Here is a 19,200-nt window from a genome sequence, read left to right as displayed (position 1 = left end):
CAACCCACATAAAACAAAGTCATTCTCTTAATTTCTCTGTCAAGTTTAATTTCAATAAAACTTTATCATAGTCTGTGTAAACCCTGTTGGTTCTATCCCCGGTCAGTTCCTCACAACTTCCCAATAATTGGCAGTTGGGTTTGTGAACTTGAACAGAAAATAAGTTCATTCATTTATTTTACAACATCAGGGTTACAACCATTATCTTCAAATTCTATACAGAATACCCAAAGGCTTACCAGAGAATGTCATCATTTTATTATCATAATTTTGATTTCATCCTTCTGTGAGAAAATTCAGTAAACAAATAATTTAGAAATGAAAGAATTAGTAAGAAGAATATGTATCCCAGGAACAAACTGCAACACACGCTGTTGAAACAGACTAAACATGTTTGTCCTTTGGCTTTAATAAGTGCAACTTCACTTGTAATTTCCCAATAATTTGATATTCAGACGTGTTCAGAAAGACCCAATCAAACAAGGGTTTATCCTCAAGGGGAACTGCCACTCTGCTGAGGAAATGAAGCAAATCAAAGCTTTCAAAAGCAGATTCATTTTGAGGCAGCAGAGTGAGGGGTGTACCCTCCTCATGCGCAGAGAGAGGTGTGGGAGGTTGATGTTGCAGAAAAATGCTGAGATTTTATTTAACTAAAAGTTAAAACCATCAGTTTGTTTGCAAACTGAAGGCGTCTTGTTAAAAAGCATGACACGTCCAAGGCTTTATGAAAACATTTTCTTGTATTTGCAGTGAGGAGAAGTCAAGTTATCTCAGATTCCCCACTGCTGAATGAACCAAGTCATTAAACTGGCATTTGCATTGAAAGGCTTTTCACAGGGCTTTCTGTCAGGCCTTTCAAGCAGGAATGAAATGAATGAGGGCCAGCTTACAAATGATGCATTGTTGAATGTATGTGGGAGCAAACAGCCACCATTGTGAGTGCAGGTGGGAAAGAAAAATGAATAGACAAGGAAGCTTACGGAGATGGAGAATCTCATTATTGATGGACTATGTGCATGTCTTTAATGAAGTTTGAAGACAGCAAGACCCAGTAAAAGATGGATTTTCCCTTGATCCTCCTCTTCAGAAATTAAGTTGATAGAATAGGCGATGCTGAAACATCTCAAAGATTATATTTGCTTCTCTTTCATCATTATAATACTAATTAAGATCCAGAAAGACTCTTCCTTTAACAATCTCAAAGCACTTTTCAGAACTCAACTCCATTTCTTAAGGAAAAACCCTCACAGCTCTTCATTCAGAGGAGGAAAGTGAGGCTTAAGCTACCCATAACATGCAAGAATGACAACTTAAAACCTGGGGGTTTTAATTCCACTCATTTAAGAAAGGAATTGCACAGTAAAGAGAAATGAAGACTGAAGTAGGATGCAACAATTGCCCTAACATTAAAAGTTTAAACAAACAGCAAAATCATCAGAAGCAACAGATGCTTCAATAATACCACATGGAAAATACTATCTGTGTCACAATCCTTCTCTATAAGTAGTCCCAGATAGTCTTTCACCATATTCTTCACAGCTGCTTCATCACTTCTCTCCTGTTGTCTGGTGGAAGCATTTATCCATGTCTTCCACCCTGAAAAGGCACTCCCAATCTTGTTTGAAAATGTTTCTTGGTCATTGTTTTCTCCCTCCTCCTTTTTGTTTTCTGCTTAGGCAGTATCTTAGGACTTAGTTTCTGCATCACCTACTATTAGTCTCTTTCAATTCAAATTTTTAAGCCATTCCAGGTCACAATTTAAAAAGAAAATGCTTAATTATACATACTTTTCAGCTTATAAACTTTTTATACTATTCCTAAGAACATCGTTACCTTCACTTGATTCTTAAAATCTGCCCATATTTCTCCATGTCTCCAGAGATCCTGAACACTTTCCAGCTTTCCTCCAGGCTAATAATCATGTTAAACAGCATGGGACCAGGAACCGAGCCTCAATAGGTTATAGTAGAAATACACTTGCAATAACATTTTGAGATGACCAAGCATTTCTGACGGAATCAACATGCAGTGTTAACTCTGTAATATTGTATTTAAAGTGTGACAGCAACATCCTAAAAAGACTTACAACAGCCTAGTGACATGTTTCTGCCATAACACATGTAATACAAAGTCACCTGAGCTACCACCATTTTAACTTGCACCGAAGGTACCATCAGAGCTGTACCAGCACTCTACCCCTGACAGGAAGCCCCGTGAACAGCTGAACACTTGACCCAACTTTTACCCCCACTAGAAGAACCAACAAATCCCTAAAATCAAAGCGCTATCTTAGACCTAAAGTCACAAAAGTAGCATATACTGTGAATCCCAGTCTCAGATAAGCACCTAGGGCATCTGAAGAGGATTCAGACATACCTCTGCATACCTTGCATGTCTCAGCTTTGAAACAATTATGAATCACATTTACTGCTGATCTCCGTGCCTTTTGGATTATGCAAATCTCATCTGGGATTAACAAGTGAATAAGAGACTTCCAATTTATAGAACTTCAAACAAAGCACATTCAGATACACTTGGAATTTGATTAAAAATACAAAGATAGCTTAACTGTTCTTAATGTTTTTAACAAAAACAAAATTGTATTGATTAGAAATAATCATATTACCTTTTCACATTTAAGTCACAAGTATTGAGTCAGACATTCACTCATTGTTGTTCTTAATTATTTTTTTACAACACAATTAGCCTTCTTCTAGAATTCCCATAACGTATCAAGATTTATGACATACCAATATTACAGATGACTTATCCAGGTAAGTTTTAAAATAGATGCAAGAATTTCAGTCCAAATACCTTGCTGGAACTCAAAGAATAAGAACAGATACAGTCTACTAGGAAACTGATAAATAATTGATTATCTGTTAACTACATAAATTGGCCCTTCTCCAAAGGAAAAAAAAAATATTTAAGACATTCATCTTACTGAATTATTATTGACAATACTACTGGTTCCACAGTTAGATTTATATTTTCTTTTATCCCTAAGACATACATGTTTATATATATAAAATATATTTCACATTTAAAAATTTCTTTACTTCATCCTTCTCTTAATCACCTTGAGATACCTCACTGTCATTTTATATTATTGTTTATCATCTATAGTTCCTAGAAAAGAAGTACCTTAAGACTTAGTTTCATTTTCCCTACTAACCCATAGAAAAGACTACATAATTATCATAATTATAAAATATTCTAAAAACATTTCCCAAGCATCAGTTATAAGCTTATAAACTCCCTCTCCTAGTTTAGGAATCTCATCTGCTTTCAACTGTATCTAGCTACATTAAAAACCTGGTATAGTTTATATTGTTGGTGTTTGTTTTTGCATGTAAGTGGCAATCCTATTAGACAAAATCATTTTGAGTTCCATTGTGTTTCAGTCTGTCAAGTTTATACTCAGTCTAGAGCTCCCTACTCTGGATATAATTTTATGAACATTGAATTTTTTTAGTCTGTAGAAATACCTATTGATTTATTTTTATTTTTTGCCTGTTTCAGTTTGTTGGTGGTGTGGTTTTTTTTTGTTTTTTTTTTTTTTGAGGGGGAGTGGGAGAGATATAGGGAATGTTAGAACGTAGGGGGAACCACACGCCACTGGCAGCATTACAGCACTGGCATATTTAACTTAAACTGAAACTGTCTAGGCCATTTTTCTCCCATCATTTTATAAATGGCTAAGAATTGAATATTCCATTTTCTTTGTGATTTGGCAATTTATAGCAGAATAATAAATACCAGTTATGTTTTATATGTTAGCTCATGAACATGCAAGTATTCTAGATCATTTGCTCCTGAGTTACCAGAAATTTGAAAGTAACATTTTTTTTTTAAATGTGAGTGCAACTTGCTTTTCACCCACTTAGTCATTCTTAATAAGGTCATGAATATTTATTTTAACATTTCAATTCCAGAGACTGAAATAGCCATATTTTAGTTACCATTTCATAAAGTTTAAATTTGGAAGTGAGCAATTTCAATTAATCTTGAAAATAATAACAAGAATCATTAAGTTCCTGACACTGAGTTTGACTATTACATGATTCCTCTTTCTACTCTGGCACCCTGATCATTGCCTTTCTCAGTCTTGACTCTTTGATTAATAAAACACTTATTTACCTCATTCCACACACCCTTAGCACTTGAGTAATGAGTTTAAAGAGCTTCTGATTTGTCAAGATTACTTTCTTGGAAAAAATAAAACATCCCTCTGCACTGGGCAGAAGTTGCAAGGCACCGTTTTTCCACCAAAGAGGAACTGAAATATGTTAACACTCTGAGTGCACTTGCTTAGCCATTGATTTTCTATTCACAGAATAAGAGAGATCCAGAACCTCTTGAACAATTTTCTCCCATTCTCTCCTCCGATTTTTCTTTTAGTATTATTTTTAATCAGCATCCATTTAATCTCAACCATTAGCTTTAAGAAATCCCTTTAAGAAATCCCTGTTTTTTAAGCAAGCTGTATTTCACAACCATAAGACATTAATTTCTTCTGCTGTCTACCACTTTCTTGATAAAGATTTTTTGTTCACCCGAATATAAAATTTCGGGAAAGGATTTTCCGTCTTCTGGGCATATATATTGGTATAATAGGTGTAGCATACCAAGAGACCATATACAAGACTATAATAGTCAACTACTATACAGGACACCAATTAAAGTAACCCATAGCCCTGAAAAAAAATGCTGACCCACACCCTCACAAAAGCACAAGAAGTTTGGAAAAAATGGTAGATTAGAAGTCATTATCTTCATTTGTGCTATAACTATACTGGCTCAGACCTGTACCTGAAGAACAAACCTGACTTCTCTTCCAAATGTTCTTCAGTTTGCTTCCCCAGAAATCCACCTGGTCAACTCTGCTCATCCAAAAACTACTTGGCAACTAATCTTTGTAGTCAGACCTTTGTGCCATAACTTTTTATGAACTGGTAGAAAATTACTTCCTTATGCCTAGTTTCAGCCCACACAGCTGGTATCACAGCATTACTCTTTTGTGTATACTCCTCAAGATGAGTCTTCAGCAAGGTCCAACTGCAAAGACCATACCATTGACATTTTGTAAAACAGTGTTTTAATACCCAAAGTCTACTCCACTACATAAAGCTGAATTTCATAAAAATATCAGAATTTAAGCTCTTCATTTCTAAGCTCAAACATACCCATTTTTCTTGCTTTTGATATATTATGTATTTCAGACAGACATTATTCGTGGATTTGATTATGCTCCTTCAGCTCCTGCACATACACACCCCATTTATCTGTAACCCCTGTTGTTAGGCATTCTGAATTATTTTTATTTTTTAGCTTACATTAATAGTTCTGTTTCTTACTACATAGCCCACAGAGTTAAAAAAAAGCCTTCAACATTCATATCATCTGCTCTTTAAACTGTACCTTTCACCTCAGAATCACAGGGAGAAGCTCAGAAAAAAACAGGTTCAAGTAAATAAAGTGTTAAATTCTGTCAGATTAACAAGTCACTAACTGTAAAGATCCAACAGCACCGAGTGTAGATCTCTTCAACAACAGTTAATAGCAATTTACTGAAAGCAACACCTGGGAACCCACAGACTTGACAGTCTGACAGAAGATACAGAAAGGATGGAAAGGCAACAAAATAGAAAGGACTTCGTTACCAATGCTGCCATCTGTTTTTAGTGCATCATAGGTGTTTTAAATAAAAAGTAGCTAAGATCTTTAAGTCACAAATTTATTAGAACATATGTTGATGACACACCATGCACCAGTTACCCAGGTGGTATCAACCGCTCACTGAGACAATGTGGCCCTCACAAGATGAGGGGGACCAAGCAGCAACAGCTCTTGAGCACCTACAGGCCAAAAGCTGTCACCTATATTTAGGTGCAGGTATAACCTGCAAAGTCAAAGACCACTGCATCTCAGAATAAGTACAGAAATGGGATGCAAGCTGCCTTTAAAAGTGGGTTCACAACCCCCTTAAGCCAACTGAAGTGTAGGTTTTTGCAGGCAAAGTATTAAGTGTAGAGACATGCAGTAAAACAGGTCAGTTTGCTGCAGATCACTGACCAGGTCACTCTTCCATTAGATTAGCTAATTAATCTGATTATTCTTGCAGCCATGTAAATGTGGCACAACACAAAATCAATAGTAGAAACATAGGTAGAAGGAAAAAGACCACCCTTCAGCAGCAGTCAGTCTTCACCCAAGTGTGTAACTGGTGCCATTTGTCACTTCAAGCCAGCGCAGAGCCTGTAAAGTAGCAAATCAAACCACTGCCTCGTGCTTCTGCCCTACCAGTTCTTGTGCATCATTCAGACACCGCAGCATATGCTCCGTCCGAGAGTTAACCAAACAAAACAAGCCGCTTTACCTGCTGCTTGTTCCCTAAGCTCGTTCAACAAGTGGACATACAAGGAGGTCCCATTGCTTGCGGGCAGGAGGGGCTCACAAGGACACATCCCTCTCCCACTCACTGATTCTCCTTCCCTCTGTGCTCACCGAGTGAGCACAGAACAGGAACCCTGAGGCAGTACTGAAACCCCAGCATCAAGCCATCCTGGTGATTATGACCTTCCTTGCAAAATCATTATAAAACATTCAGAGATTATATTTATCTTCTGAAAGGGAAATTTTTAGCATTATAAACACTGTGGTTCATTACAGTTGCCATGACCCCGCTACAATTAACCTTGGTTACATTTCCAATGCACAGGATCTATCACCGCCTTTTTTTTTTTTAATAGTGAAGCCTGTTATTCAGGGTAAGAGAAAGCTATTTTAAAAAAAAGTAAAACAGTCACTGTGTATAAAGTTAAGGTTTTTTAACCATTTGTTTTAAAATCCTATTTCAGAATTTGTCCTTGTCAGTATAGAGGGTGCAATAAAGATCATTCCAGCCACAATAACAAGCAGCTTCAGAGGATAATAGAGCAAGACACCAGTATTACACATGAAAGTGCTTCAGACTAAGCTGAGTTCCCCTAAACACTTATCAACTTTGATTTAGACAGAAAAAAAAATAAACAAGACAATTATTTCATTTTCTATTTGCTATTTTGAACCAAATGTCCACATTCACAAGCCAACACATCTCTTTATACCACAAGGACTGATGAACTAAGGGTTGTTTTTATAGTTAAACTAATAATTGATAAGTACCTTTGTTTTTTTTTAAATGAGCTCTTTGCTCTGAACATTGCTTTGATTCCTATTTACCAGTAATTTAGTGCAGTTGATTCTGTAAGCTCTTCAACATAGCATTTTACTTCACAAGTACACTGCTTGGAGTCAATGGAACCAATCAATTGCAAAATCAGGCACAGCAGTTTTGTTGAGAATTAAGTTATCTGCAACATTAAACCATGGTGCGAGAAGTGGTAAATTCCTTGCTGACGGAAATGGCCACTTTACTTGTGCTGTGGAGAGAACACTAATGCTGAGACTTGTTTACATGTACTATGAGATGGCAAAGCAGCCAGATTTTGACCTAACTTTTTCAAGTTTTTTTTTTTTAAAAAAACACTTAAACATGCAGATTAAGTTAAACCATTTGTGATACTGAAATATCACAACATCAACTTTACGCTCAAGCTATTCCTTTCCTGCTTAAATTACTATATTTAAAAGAATAAGTTCCTGCTGTAAGAAAAGAGATGAAAATTGGAATTCTTTAAAACTCTGCTATGATTCTCTGCAGTGCTTGCTGTAGACGAAGCAGAAGCAGCAATGTACAGAAGGACCTGGAAAATGACTACGTTACACCATTCACTGAGTGGAAGAAAAGTTAATTTCATACAGGGTCAGCTATCTCATTGGCACTGCTTTTCTGGTTTTGTTCCATCTGGAGTATGGTAATTCCTGTTCTTTTTCTCTTTTGTCGCGTATTACCAGTGACTAAATTATGTTAGACATATGCAGGTGGCTCTCATTGGCATCAGTAGACGCAAGCTTTCATCTGAGGGAAATGCTGATTTTTACGAACAGCAAAAGACACTCATTGGTCTTAAATTAAGAAACAGGTGTGGCACACATCAGTATTCAGACACATCTGTGATATGTAAAGTAAGCAGAATAGATTTGAGAACAAGAACATGTGCCTGTTCTGTGGCAAATGCAAACTGTGGTGAGTCCAGCTAAACTAAAGCAATTATTTGCCCAATGAAGCAATGCAAGCTTACTCCAGCTGTTAACAATCCACAAAGCATACTCAAAGCAGTGGTTTTGTAACTTATCAGCGGAGAAACAGATCACAAAGAGTTATACTCTCACTGGCAAAAGTTCAGATCCACCAGCACAGCTGAGAAATAAAGATGAATCCAAACAAAGCAGTGAGGCATCAGGACTTGCAGAGCTGAATGCAGGGACATGGGGTGGTCAAGAGAGCTCCCGAGTAACTGATTTGCCAGAGGCTGAAGTCACTGCTGCCCTTTGCAAATCAATGGTCTCTCTCAAAGCACTTCTTGACCAAGGCTTTGGTTAATTCTTGAAATCTGACTCGTCTGCCTGTATTTTGCATACCAATAGTCACTAGCATATACTCAAATTTCTTACATACCTGTACACACACTGGAGGTATGATGCCATGACATATTTGCAGATTACACTACTGATCGTAATAGCTAGCAAGGGCAAAAAAGTTCTTTGCATAAAGCAGCCTTGTCAGTGTGCGGATCCTAAGGGCAATTTATGACCACAGAGGCCAAGCTTGTCCTCCTTTGTAGGAGATAAAGTTGAGCAAGTATTTAACCAGGTCAAAAGCAACTCACCTCATTAAATTCCACACACACGCACCACTTCTTTCTCTCCCTGTTCCTTGCTTATTCTCTCAGAATATGCTTTCTGGAAAAAGAATAAGGTATGCTCACTTCATGGGATATGCACCACTTTTTTTTTTTTTTTTTTTTTTTAGGTCAGCTAATATTTACAAGGTTTTCAAATGAATCTGCTGTTTTATTAGGTGAGATGCCTGTCCCTGGCATGTCTCAAAGCAAAACAAAAAAATCACGAAACCCCAGCCTGTGCTCCACAAACACTCCCAGCCACCCTTTCCTGGCACAAAGGGGCCTTGTACATTCAGTGGTACATTGATGCTCCAGTGCTCTATCATGTACTTCTTCCACAGGAAAGTTCATGATCATAAGAATGGGCATGTGAACAAATCCAGCTAAGAATTAACCATAATACAGGCAAAAAGCAGACAATATAATCTTAACTTCTTCACAGTTCTTCTAACATACCCAAGCTGGAAAAAAAAAATATGGCTACTCCAACCTTGAATAGACAGTATTTTACTGCCCATACCATGAGCCCAGCATCAAGTTTCTGTCCATATATCTTCCCTTCCTTATATTCCCATTGTTTTAATTTCTGATTTTCCTAAACAGCAAACCCAGCAAGTCTTGTCCATCTCAACCCTAATATATCAACATATTTTATGAAACGCAAAATACATTTAGTTTTATGTGCTCCATTTTTAGTAGCATTTGCAAGCAGATGCCAGTATGGATCCAGATGAGTGATGCATACCACTGACCCTGCCCATAGTCTAAAATTATTTCCCATTTACCCAAGTAAAATGGAACAGGGAGAGAGAAAGACTACAATAACAGCCTATTAAATTAAAACAAAGCTTCTACATAACGTTTGGTGCCACCACCACAAGTATGTAGATTTCCCAGTGGCTTATTGAACTTAAAGCAATTATGGTCTTACTCATTTTCATCAAAACTGAAGATTGTTTCTGGCCTGTAGGTTCTCTGCCATACTTTCAGTTTTCTTGACTGTGTCATGTCCCCCTCCCTCCTTCCCCCCCTCCTCCCCCCCCCCCATAACATTTCCCATCTTTACAAATTTTTGCAGAAGAAATCCATTCTGTAAAGCTTCCCCCAGCGAAACTTCTGCATAGGACAGTAGGTTAGACATAAGCCCTCCTGTCTTTCCTAAACATTCATACTGTTGATTGCACATCTTTTATTTTAAGGTCTCCAGTTGAGCCTGTTACAGCAGTAGGTTTTTCTTCTGTATTAACCATCCAGAACAACAACAAAAAAAACCCTGTAAGTTTAAATGACTGTTTCCAGTCAATTAACGTGATTACCCTAAGAATCACTATATTAACTAACTATCTTTCCAAACGGGTCAGCAGTAGGAAAAAAACAGCAGAAATGGAGGAACAAATGGGGAAGAAAAACATTATTTGATACAATTGAGTACTTTCACAGTAAGATTAATTATCTGTATTATAAAAAAGATCCAACACTAGAAATATTTACCTTTAGGGATAGGCTTAAACACACAGATCTGATGAGTAAACAAAGCCCTCTCCTTCTAGCTTGACTGCCAAATACAAGGGTTGTCCCCCTCATACCCAAACTTCCACCAGGTCTCTTTTTTATCCTTAGGCAGCATAGGCAAACCAGACCTCAGATGCTGTTCATTTAACTGCTAAGATGAGCGAACAGCAATAATCAAGTGATGAGTTGGAAGCAGTGTCCACAGCAACATTTTGTACCTCACTATCTATGAAAAGAAGGACAGTAGCAATCAAAGCATTTCTGTTCCCACTGGTGGAAGAGAAGAGAAGAGAGATCAACAAGCAGCCCGCTGCAGTCTGTAACATGCTTTAACAAACAGTACCGTATCAACCATCATCACTGGAACTCTTCCCATTAATTCAAAGGCCAAGATAAGGCTTTAATAAAATATATAAAGGAATGCTCTTAGCCACCACAATCTCCTCTGATGAAATTGTCGACTAAAGCTTCTATTGGTTCTCACTGCCATTCTGCCATTAGTTCAGTACCGTCAAGTGAGGCAGCTGGACTCTGTTCTGGCTCATGCAGCTTCATATCTAATTAAGTTTCATTTATAGAATCAAACTCCTCCAGTGGTTATAACCTTGTAGAAAACAGAGTCATTGACTTGCAGAAGTCTTTTTACTAGTATTTGTGACAAAGAAAAATACCTACTTTTATACTGTCAGTTTTCAAGGCAAATTTGCACTACTAGGTCATTCACCACAGTCACTCTGTGATATGGAATTATTCCTTAATATGTAGCTTCAACTCTTTCCCAGAGATTTATTTTGGCAGCACAGGTGGCCCTTGCTTTCTATATTCAGCAGCTCTTATGCTGATAATGGAAGAGTTGCTGGAAGCCTTTAATGGAAGAGGTAAAGTTACACTCTCCTTCTGAAATACTGCATCAAGTTCCCAGTTCTCAGTTCACCAGAAATAAGAAGGCAACAATTTATGCTTGAACTTTTTTTAACACACAAATTAGTACATTACACAAATTAGTAATTACTACATTATTGGAGACAGTATTATATTAGAAAACTAATTTTAAACTATAAGTGGAATCTTTCATTTGTACATTTGTGACCACAAGCAAGCCATAAATACATTTTTGGTGAAAACAGTATTTTTTTTAAGTAAATAAAATACAAATGTTGCTGCCATGACATTTGCTAACTTTCTCATTCACATTCCTGAATATTTTAACCAAAAAACAACAGAAAATAGAATGGTGACTAAATGTGCATTTTATTTTATATATAAAGAAATAAGTCAAAGTATCTTATATTGTAGAAACAGAGAGTAAGGGGAGACTTAAAAAATGGTAAATAGACAAATATTTTTTAAAAAAAATCAGTCAAGAGAGCCACAGTCCCTGGTGTGCTCTTATTTTCATAACTGCATGGGGAAACCAGATGATGAAAAAGCTTCAGACTTCTCAAATTTCTGGAATGATCAATACTTTATAAAAGAGGTTTACCAGAGCATTCAACACAAAGCCAATTTTAATAAAGCTGTTTGTCCCCAAGGAGGTCATTAACTGAATATAACTATTAAAGAATTTGATTTTTAATATTCAATTGCAACAGTGTAAAAATTAGAAAAATAATTCTTGAATTATGATTTTTCCTACATCCTCACTGATGAAGTTTTACACAAGTAAAATATTTCCCTTTTTAGTTTGGTTTTCCCCATCTTCAAAATAAAGGTGCCTACACTAAAGCAGAAGTGTTGTGAGAACAAATTAATCTACACAGAACTTTGGACATCTTACATTTCAAACCTCTCGATACATCCTGCTAGATTAATCTTATTATCCTTTTCTAAATATAAGTAAGTGTTAAATCAGAAAATCTACCAATATTTGAAATTATTTGGATAAGGGATAGGTTGCTTTATTATTTTTTTAAATTCTCTGTAGAATATTAGCTAAACATCAAATATAATTTGTGGTAATAAAAGGACTTAGTATCTCAAAATCATATACTTAACACATTAACACCATAATCCTTTTACATCCCAGGCTATACATAGACATTAAAGTCATCTGCTAATTAATCACAGATTAATGACAACACACAAATCTGACCGAGCTGGAAAACCAGCCAGTACAGTCATACATCACTTATCACCTTTCTGCAGTCAGTTCCAAGTGACACAGACTCTTGCTAAGACAGGGAGACGTTTAATGCAAAAGCTACGTGTTATGACTGACATGTACAAGCAAAAATACTACATCCAAATATATTCACAATTTCTCTTCAAAAAGTTTTAGTTCGGTCATGACATGATAGATCTTCATGCAAACAATGTGAACCGAGTCAGGAATTTGCAAATTCATACTCTTGGAAGATATTGTGGGATTTGTTCTCATTTTTTATTACCACTACACAATTTTCTTTGACTGCAACATGTCTGGCATTAATAAATTCCTGCTGTTTGATGCAGGCTAATGAGGCCTAGTGCCCACTTTAATATTTCAAATAAGTTACGTCTTATGGTTGAGTCAATAAGAAGTATCCAGAGGCACTAGAAACACTTAACTATTGCAACAGAGTTGTATGAGGGCCAATTTACTTTGCTTCCCTAGTGTCTCTGAGGAAATCACTCCCTTCTGTGTCATTTTCCTGTTTTAGCTTTATTTCAGGGTCTTCATTCTCTACAGGACAACATATTAGAAAAGCACTTTTTCTATGTTTATTTAAAATATGAATACTAGTAGCCTAGCAGCATTTTTTTTTTTTTTTAAATTAAATACAATGCTGAATTAAACAAGCCATTTTAACAAGCAAATTATAGAGTCTGACAGTGAGTATTAAAAGTGTACCGTATTACAGGTATTAGGGTGAGACATATTGGCAGATTTTAGTAAAACATTAGTTACAGGAAATGAAATAATATCTAACGGTAGATAGCGACTTTGAAAATCTGTATTGGCATAGCTGCTTTGAAGATAACTTAGGCATGTCCTGATGCAACTTTGAGAGGTTGCTTCTAAAATATAACCGTTGGCATTGACAATAGTCCAGAAATGCCCTGAGCACATGGAACTCTCAGGAGAGCACCAGCCCTGGAGCTGCACAAGCACCTCCTCAACAAGTGAGATCAAACTTCCAAGAACCCACTATGCTGATATGTCTGGCAGCCAGCGCTTGGGGTTTTAGCTTTGCTGGAAGTACAGGATGATTCTGCGTTTGGAGAAGGGACCTGGGCATTGTCAAGGGCAGAGCTCATGCGGCTTCTTCCGCTGAGAAGACGGAAGCATCTATCAAGTTACTGCCAGCACAGGGGCTATCAAAAGCACCAGCCATGTTTTCCTTGGAGGTGCTGTGCTCATTACCAGCTTGTGATGGTACAACCAGAAAACACTGTCAGCTACTTTTGATCCAGCACAACAACATTTATCCCTACCTAAGGAAGAAAAGTAGCTGACCACTTGAGGTGGATTCCTCAGGAACTGTTACAGGCTGATGCACTCAATTACTAGCTGTGGGTATATTTCGAGAAGGGGGAAGCTGTTCAGGTTGCAGTCCTGTTGGGCTGAAAGTCAAGTTTTACAGACATGCTGCATTAGCCACCGCTGTTGGGGGAACCTCTATTTCAGAAACAGTAGGGTGAGACTGCTCATATTTGACGTCATTTAGGACAGTAACAATATGTTGCCCATATACTAGCAGCAGTGAGCACCTACTAAACTACTGGTGACAGAAGGGATGGTGAGATGAGTTATATGACTAAAACATGAAAAATTATTTGACTTTTTGGGGGTGGGGTTGCTTGTGTGTTTTTTTGCTGTTGTGGTTTTTGTTTTTGAGAAAGAGATAGTACTTCTGTAATGAAGAGGGTAATATTCCCCTGAAGATACCTTGAGTATTTCTGACAGCCCTAAAAAGCAAGCCAACATACCAATGAATCCCCAAATCCCTTTTGCCAGATCTGCTTACACCGCCAGAAGACTGTTCTCATCAGCACCAGCAGAACATCATTGGTGCTTCTGAAGCAAAGACCTCTTGCACACAAATTTAAAAGTATACCCAGCAAGACATAATTAATATTCGAAAGGCAGACACAGCCATAGGCAAACTAAAACAGCACCACTAGCAACAGTGTAAGTATTGTGTAACATCATTACACTACTTACAGCATAACCAGCAACAAGTGTTTCTAACCCAGATAAGCATAAGTACCAGGAATTGTAAAGGGGCAAACAGACTTTTGATAGACTTGCAGAAATAGGATACGGTGAGACAAGTGCAAGTAGTAAAATCTGCAAAGTAACAAAGGATGTGAGATCTATGAAAGACGTTCTGCTGGACGACTTTGGATTCGCTGTTCAAACAGGGAAGATGTTTGGTGAAACCAGAATAAGTCCCCCAAATGAAATGAAATACATCAAAAGGAAATGAGATCATACTAATTTTGGGAAAAGGAAGATACAGTACTAATAATGAATGAGGAATGAAAGATGACATGACACTGGTTTCTGTTCAACCTTCCCTCCTTTAAAAGAGCTCCCAAGCAGGTTCATGCCCATCTGCAAATAATACCACCAAGAACTTGCAGCCATCAGTGTCAGTTAAGTGCCTTCCCCTTTATCGGGCTGAATACTTGCAGATGAATCAAAATAGGTTGTAATGGACTAACTGCATGAATAAGGATTAAGACCTAGCCATTGGCAATATGTATTGTTAATGAACATCAATTAAAGAAAATGCTGTTTTCAGGGTTGAAACTAAATGGTTTTCCTAACCATTCCCACTGCAGCACTGTAATGCATTTATGTCTCCACACTAGCTTTGTTTTAAAGCAGAAATATTAAAATTCCTGATAGAGTTTCAACTTCTTGATGGGGAAACAGTAGCAAAAAGTTCCTTCTTCAGTTTGAAGAAAAGTCAGCAAAGAGTTCAGAAATAACTTATTCTGTATAGAAAAACATTCATCTTCATTTGTACTCTAAAATGCTCCAGCAGAAAGGAAAAATACACACTCTGTAGCCTGACAGATGTTAGAGTCCTTGGTCAGGCTGTGACAGATCTAGATTTAAAGGACTGCTTTGTCTCAATCAGAGCACAGATTGCTTGGATTCTCTCAGGAATCCCAAGCCAATAAACAACCCAATAGACTGAAAACAGACTTGATATTTCTCTCAAAGCTGCTGACAAAGATGAAAGTAAAAGTAACAGGTCTCCATGAAAACTTTTGACTTAACAGAAAGTTTATCTGTAAGTTCATACAATTTGTAAATGAAAGCAGAAGCATTAGGTACCGATCACTAAAGAAAGTGATAACCGATTTATGTTTTCTCTCTGTGTTGTCGGTACAAAGAAAAAGTTTCAGACTAGTTAAAGAATCAGTTTCTGTTCCTTAAGTGAAATTGTCATCATCTGAAATCTGTGTAGGATATTTAGTGTACTTGATACTCTATAGTGTACACACTGAAAAATAGGCATACTCTATAGTTATACACAGAGACAGTTAAGTAGCCAGTTTACTCAACTCTTAAGTTTAATAGTAAAATTTTAACAACCTGCCACGATAACTCCACAAACTAATCATTACAAGCCCTTTCTACCCTTCCCACATGCAATGAGTTGCCATGTAACAGTCCAAAGGAGAACTAATATTACAAAGTGTAATACAGTGAGAATTACTACTGAAAGTGGAGGAAGTTTTCTTGTAAAGGACAAAACTGCACTGAAATGTACTGTTATTAAAAACCCTTTCTTTGCTAAGAATTGATCTGGCCTAAACCTGCTGAGCAGTAGGACCTGACAGAACATCCCGAGCACATTTCCAAGCCACCTCTCATTGCAGTGAAGGAGCTAAACTGAATGCCAAGATGGGGATAAATAAGTCAGTGGAGATACATCCACGTGCATTATGACATGTGTACATTATACATGACACATCATGACCTTAAGTTAAGCAAACTGGAAGACGAAGGGATTCCCCCTCTCCATACCCCTTGAGACTTTCCACTTGTCACTTGCAAGGACAAGTCACGTTTTGCCCCTTTGCAATATATATATATATATATATATATATATCTTTTTTCTCCAAGGCAAACACTTCACTATAACACAGTGAACACATGAAGCCACTGCCAACATGCACAAATGTCTTTTGTCAGGTATGATTCGGGGGAAAACTGATGGGCAGGCACAGGCAAAGAAAGAAACCTTGTGCGCTTCAATGAATATTCATTACATCCTCTAATTTATTATCATGTTTACAGCCAAAACTGCCAAGCAAATTACATTCTACATAAGATCCCGAGGGGGTTTTCATTTCCACAGCTTGGACTGGTACCAAAATAAAGCACATTAGAGAAATTGCAATGAGAGTCATTAATATTTAATGGACTAGTAACAGCAGTGCTCCTCATCACAAAGAGGCAGGGCAGGGGAGGGATGGGAAGGATCACTCAGAACTTTGCTCCACAAAATCCTTTTCATTAAACAGGCTGAATTCAAGCAGAAAATGGTCCAGGTGGCTTTAAAAAAATTAGAAATTACCAACTAATATTTTTTTTCCAGGAGATAATGGACAGTGCACAGGAGAAACTAACATTACAGAAGCAGCACAAAGAATTTGAAACTGCACATGTATCAGAAAGTATGAGGTGGAGGAAATCTGAAATAATCAGTGTTTGGCAAGTGTAAGCAAGTCAGCCAAGATGACAACTGACATTTCCAGTTCCTAGCACAGGAAAAGTTTCAACCTGCCATGACAAGGGGATGGAACCAAAACACAGGCATCCAGCAGCAGGCAGGCCTTTGCCACACTAACATCAATGGCAGGAACTCCTAACATTTTCCCTACTGATTCAAGATGGACCGCAGAAGCCACACAATCAAGGGTAAGGGATGCATCTTCTCAAGAACTTATTTTCTAAAGAAAGCAAGCATCAAAAACTGCGAAAAACATAGGGAAAAATATTACTGCATCCACAATCCTTTCATATTCTTGTAAATAAAGCTGTGCTTTCAGATTGCAATTGCAACTATGACATATCCTCTGAGCACCAGTGAAGGATGATGAAGGCCATCACATTGCAGACAACCTCCCTTTCCACAGAAAGGCTCCATTCCTTACAGGGCTCTCAGGCATGTGGTCTAATTCTTTGGGTGGTCCTTTGGGGACCCAGAAGCTGGACTTGATGATCCTTGTGGGCCCCTTCCAACTCAGGATATTCTATGACTCTCTGTTACTGCCTTTGCCCCTCTTCCACTGTTTCGGTGTTGGTATTTTAAACAATTGGATCATTCCAACTGCTTGGTCCCATGCAGACAAGCTCTGGCATGTTGGTTTGGTGCCTTTTTCATTCAATCTCCTAATCAGTAAGTTCCCATAATACACTCAAATGACTTGAGATACCATTTCCAGTATTCATCCACCATTTTTCTTTTCCCACTTACCTTATACCTCCCTATGGAAAGGATACAAGTCTGGAGCTGTAGGCGCTTATCTGTCTGCTGGACACCCTTCTCTCTGTTAATGCCACCCTCTACAGCAGGTAAATTCTCCCCAGTAAACATGACTGGAAAGGCTGGGGTTTCATCCAACAAGTAACTGTTTTAGACTACCACAGAAAACTTAAAACCTTCACAAACCCTGCTTCTCAGGGCATTAGACACATCTCAGAGAGCTAAAGATTGGGAACAGCAGGAGACACTCTAAATGGCAATGCTTCCTAAGCAAAAAATATCTTCTAGGATGGCACAGAGCAGAATTCACATCATGTTTTTCTTATCTTCTCATATGACTGTTAATATCTTGTTTATGATGTAGTTTTCCAGACTGCTCGGAAGATTTCACAGCTGGTATGGCTGCCAGTGGAGCTCACAAAGGCGGCTACAAAAAGCACACAGGTCACTGCAAGTTAAGCAATGCAGGTCCCTGGCATCCTTTTGTCATACATTTCACTCCTGCAAGATAAAAGTTTCAAATTCTAAGGAAGAGAAAGAAAAACTGAAAAAAAAAAAAGATGCTTTGCCAAGTAGGAATGCATTAGCATAAATAGGCAAGAGATGACAAAATAATTTCTTCTTAGGCAGAGGAGACTAAACTCTGCAAGTTCCCTGGGGTTTACAAACCCCAGGCAGTACTGCTGCCTGCGTTCATTCCCAGTCAGAAAGCTTTCATGCTTTACAAACATTAAAAAGCATGCAGTAGGGAGACAATTAAAAAATACCAGAGACTCAAACCTGTGACTCCCCTAAACCAAGAGCTGTAGAACAGGTGCTCACTGGAGATACTCTCCTGGAAAGAAACAGGTGGCAGTGGACAGACAGCAGGCAGCACAGGCATCAGCATTCAGCTTATGCTTCCTACACCCAGCCAAAAAATATGAATAATGCAGGAAAATGAGAAAATTCAAGACAGAGGATTAGACCATTCATCTTCAACCTTATAATTATCTATCTTTCTGACTAATAGTTTTGGAGAAGGGAAAAGAGCTGGCGAATAAATGCACCTAGCTTCTCAACCTCACATACTGAGGCACAAATTAAGTAACTCAAATCCTGGAGAATGATCTTGTGTTGTGATGAAGATACATTGGACCGGGTAGAAGAGGTGTCAGAGAGCTACTGCATCTGATTAGAATTGATTATTAGAGCACGTTACAGGGAACATGACGAGTCTTTCAGAAATATACTGATTTCCCATGGAAAAAGCCATCAATATATCAAATTCTCAGATAATGATTATCAGCAGCAAATTAATATAAAGAAAAATTACCCTTCAGAGTGAAGTTTTCATTTGTCATTTACTTTAGATAGGCTTGGCACATGAGGAATGTTTGTGTATAAAATGTTCCTGGTCTAGCAGTACATTCTTGGGAGGGCTAGACAGAAGTTAGGTCAAGGTTAAGATTAGGAAAAAGCATTTGAGA

At 37.7% G+C, this 19,200-nt stretch overlaps 1 protein-coding gene across 1 annotated transcript in view; it reads right to left on the bottom strand.

Annotated features, from left to right (window-relative positions):
- Window positions 1-19,200, bottom strand: part of LRRC4C (leucine rich repeat containing 4C) — a 515,374-nt gene that overhangs the window by 440,701 nt on the left and 55,473 nt on the right. Inside the window, exon 3 of the mRNA XM_080594596.1 lies at window positions 8,775-8,847. The gene's annotated coding sequence lies outside the window, so the exon portion shown is untranslated. The remainder of the gene's footprint in view (window positions 1-8,774; window positions 8,848-19,200) is intronic.

Source organism: Anser brachyrhynchus (genome assembly GCF_964034855.1).
Source record: "Anser brachyrhynchus genome assembly, chromosome: 5".
Classification (NCBI taxonomy): Eukaryota; Metazoa; Chordata; class Aves; order Anseriformes; family Anatidae; genus Anser; species Anser brachyrhynchus.
This window is presented reverse-complemented; position numbering and strand designations above follow the sequence as displayed.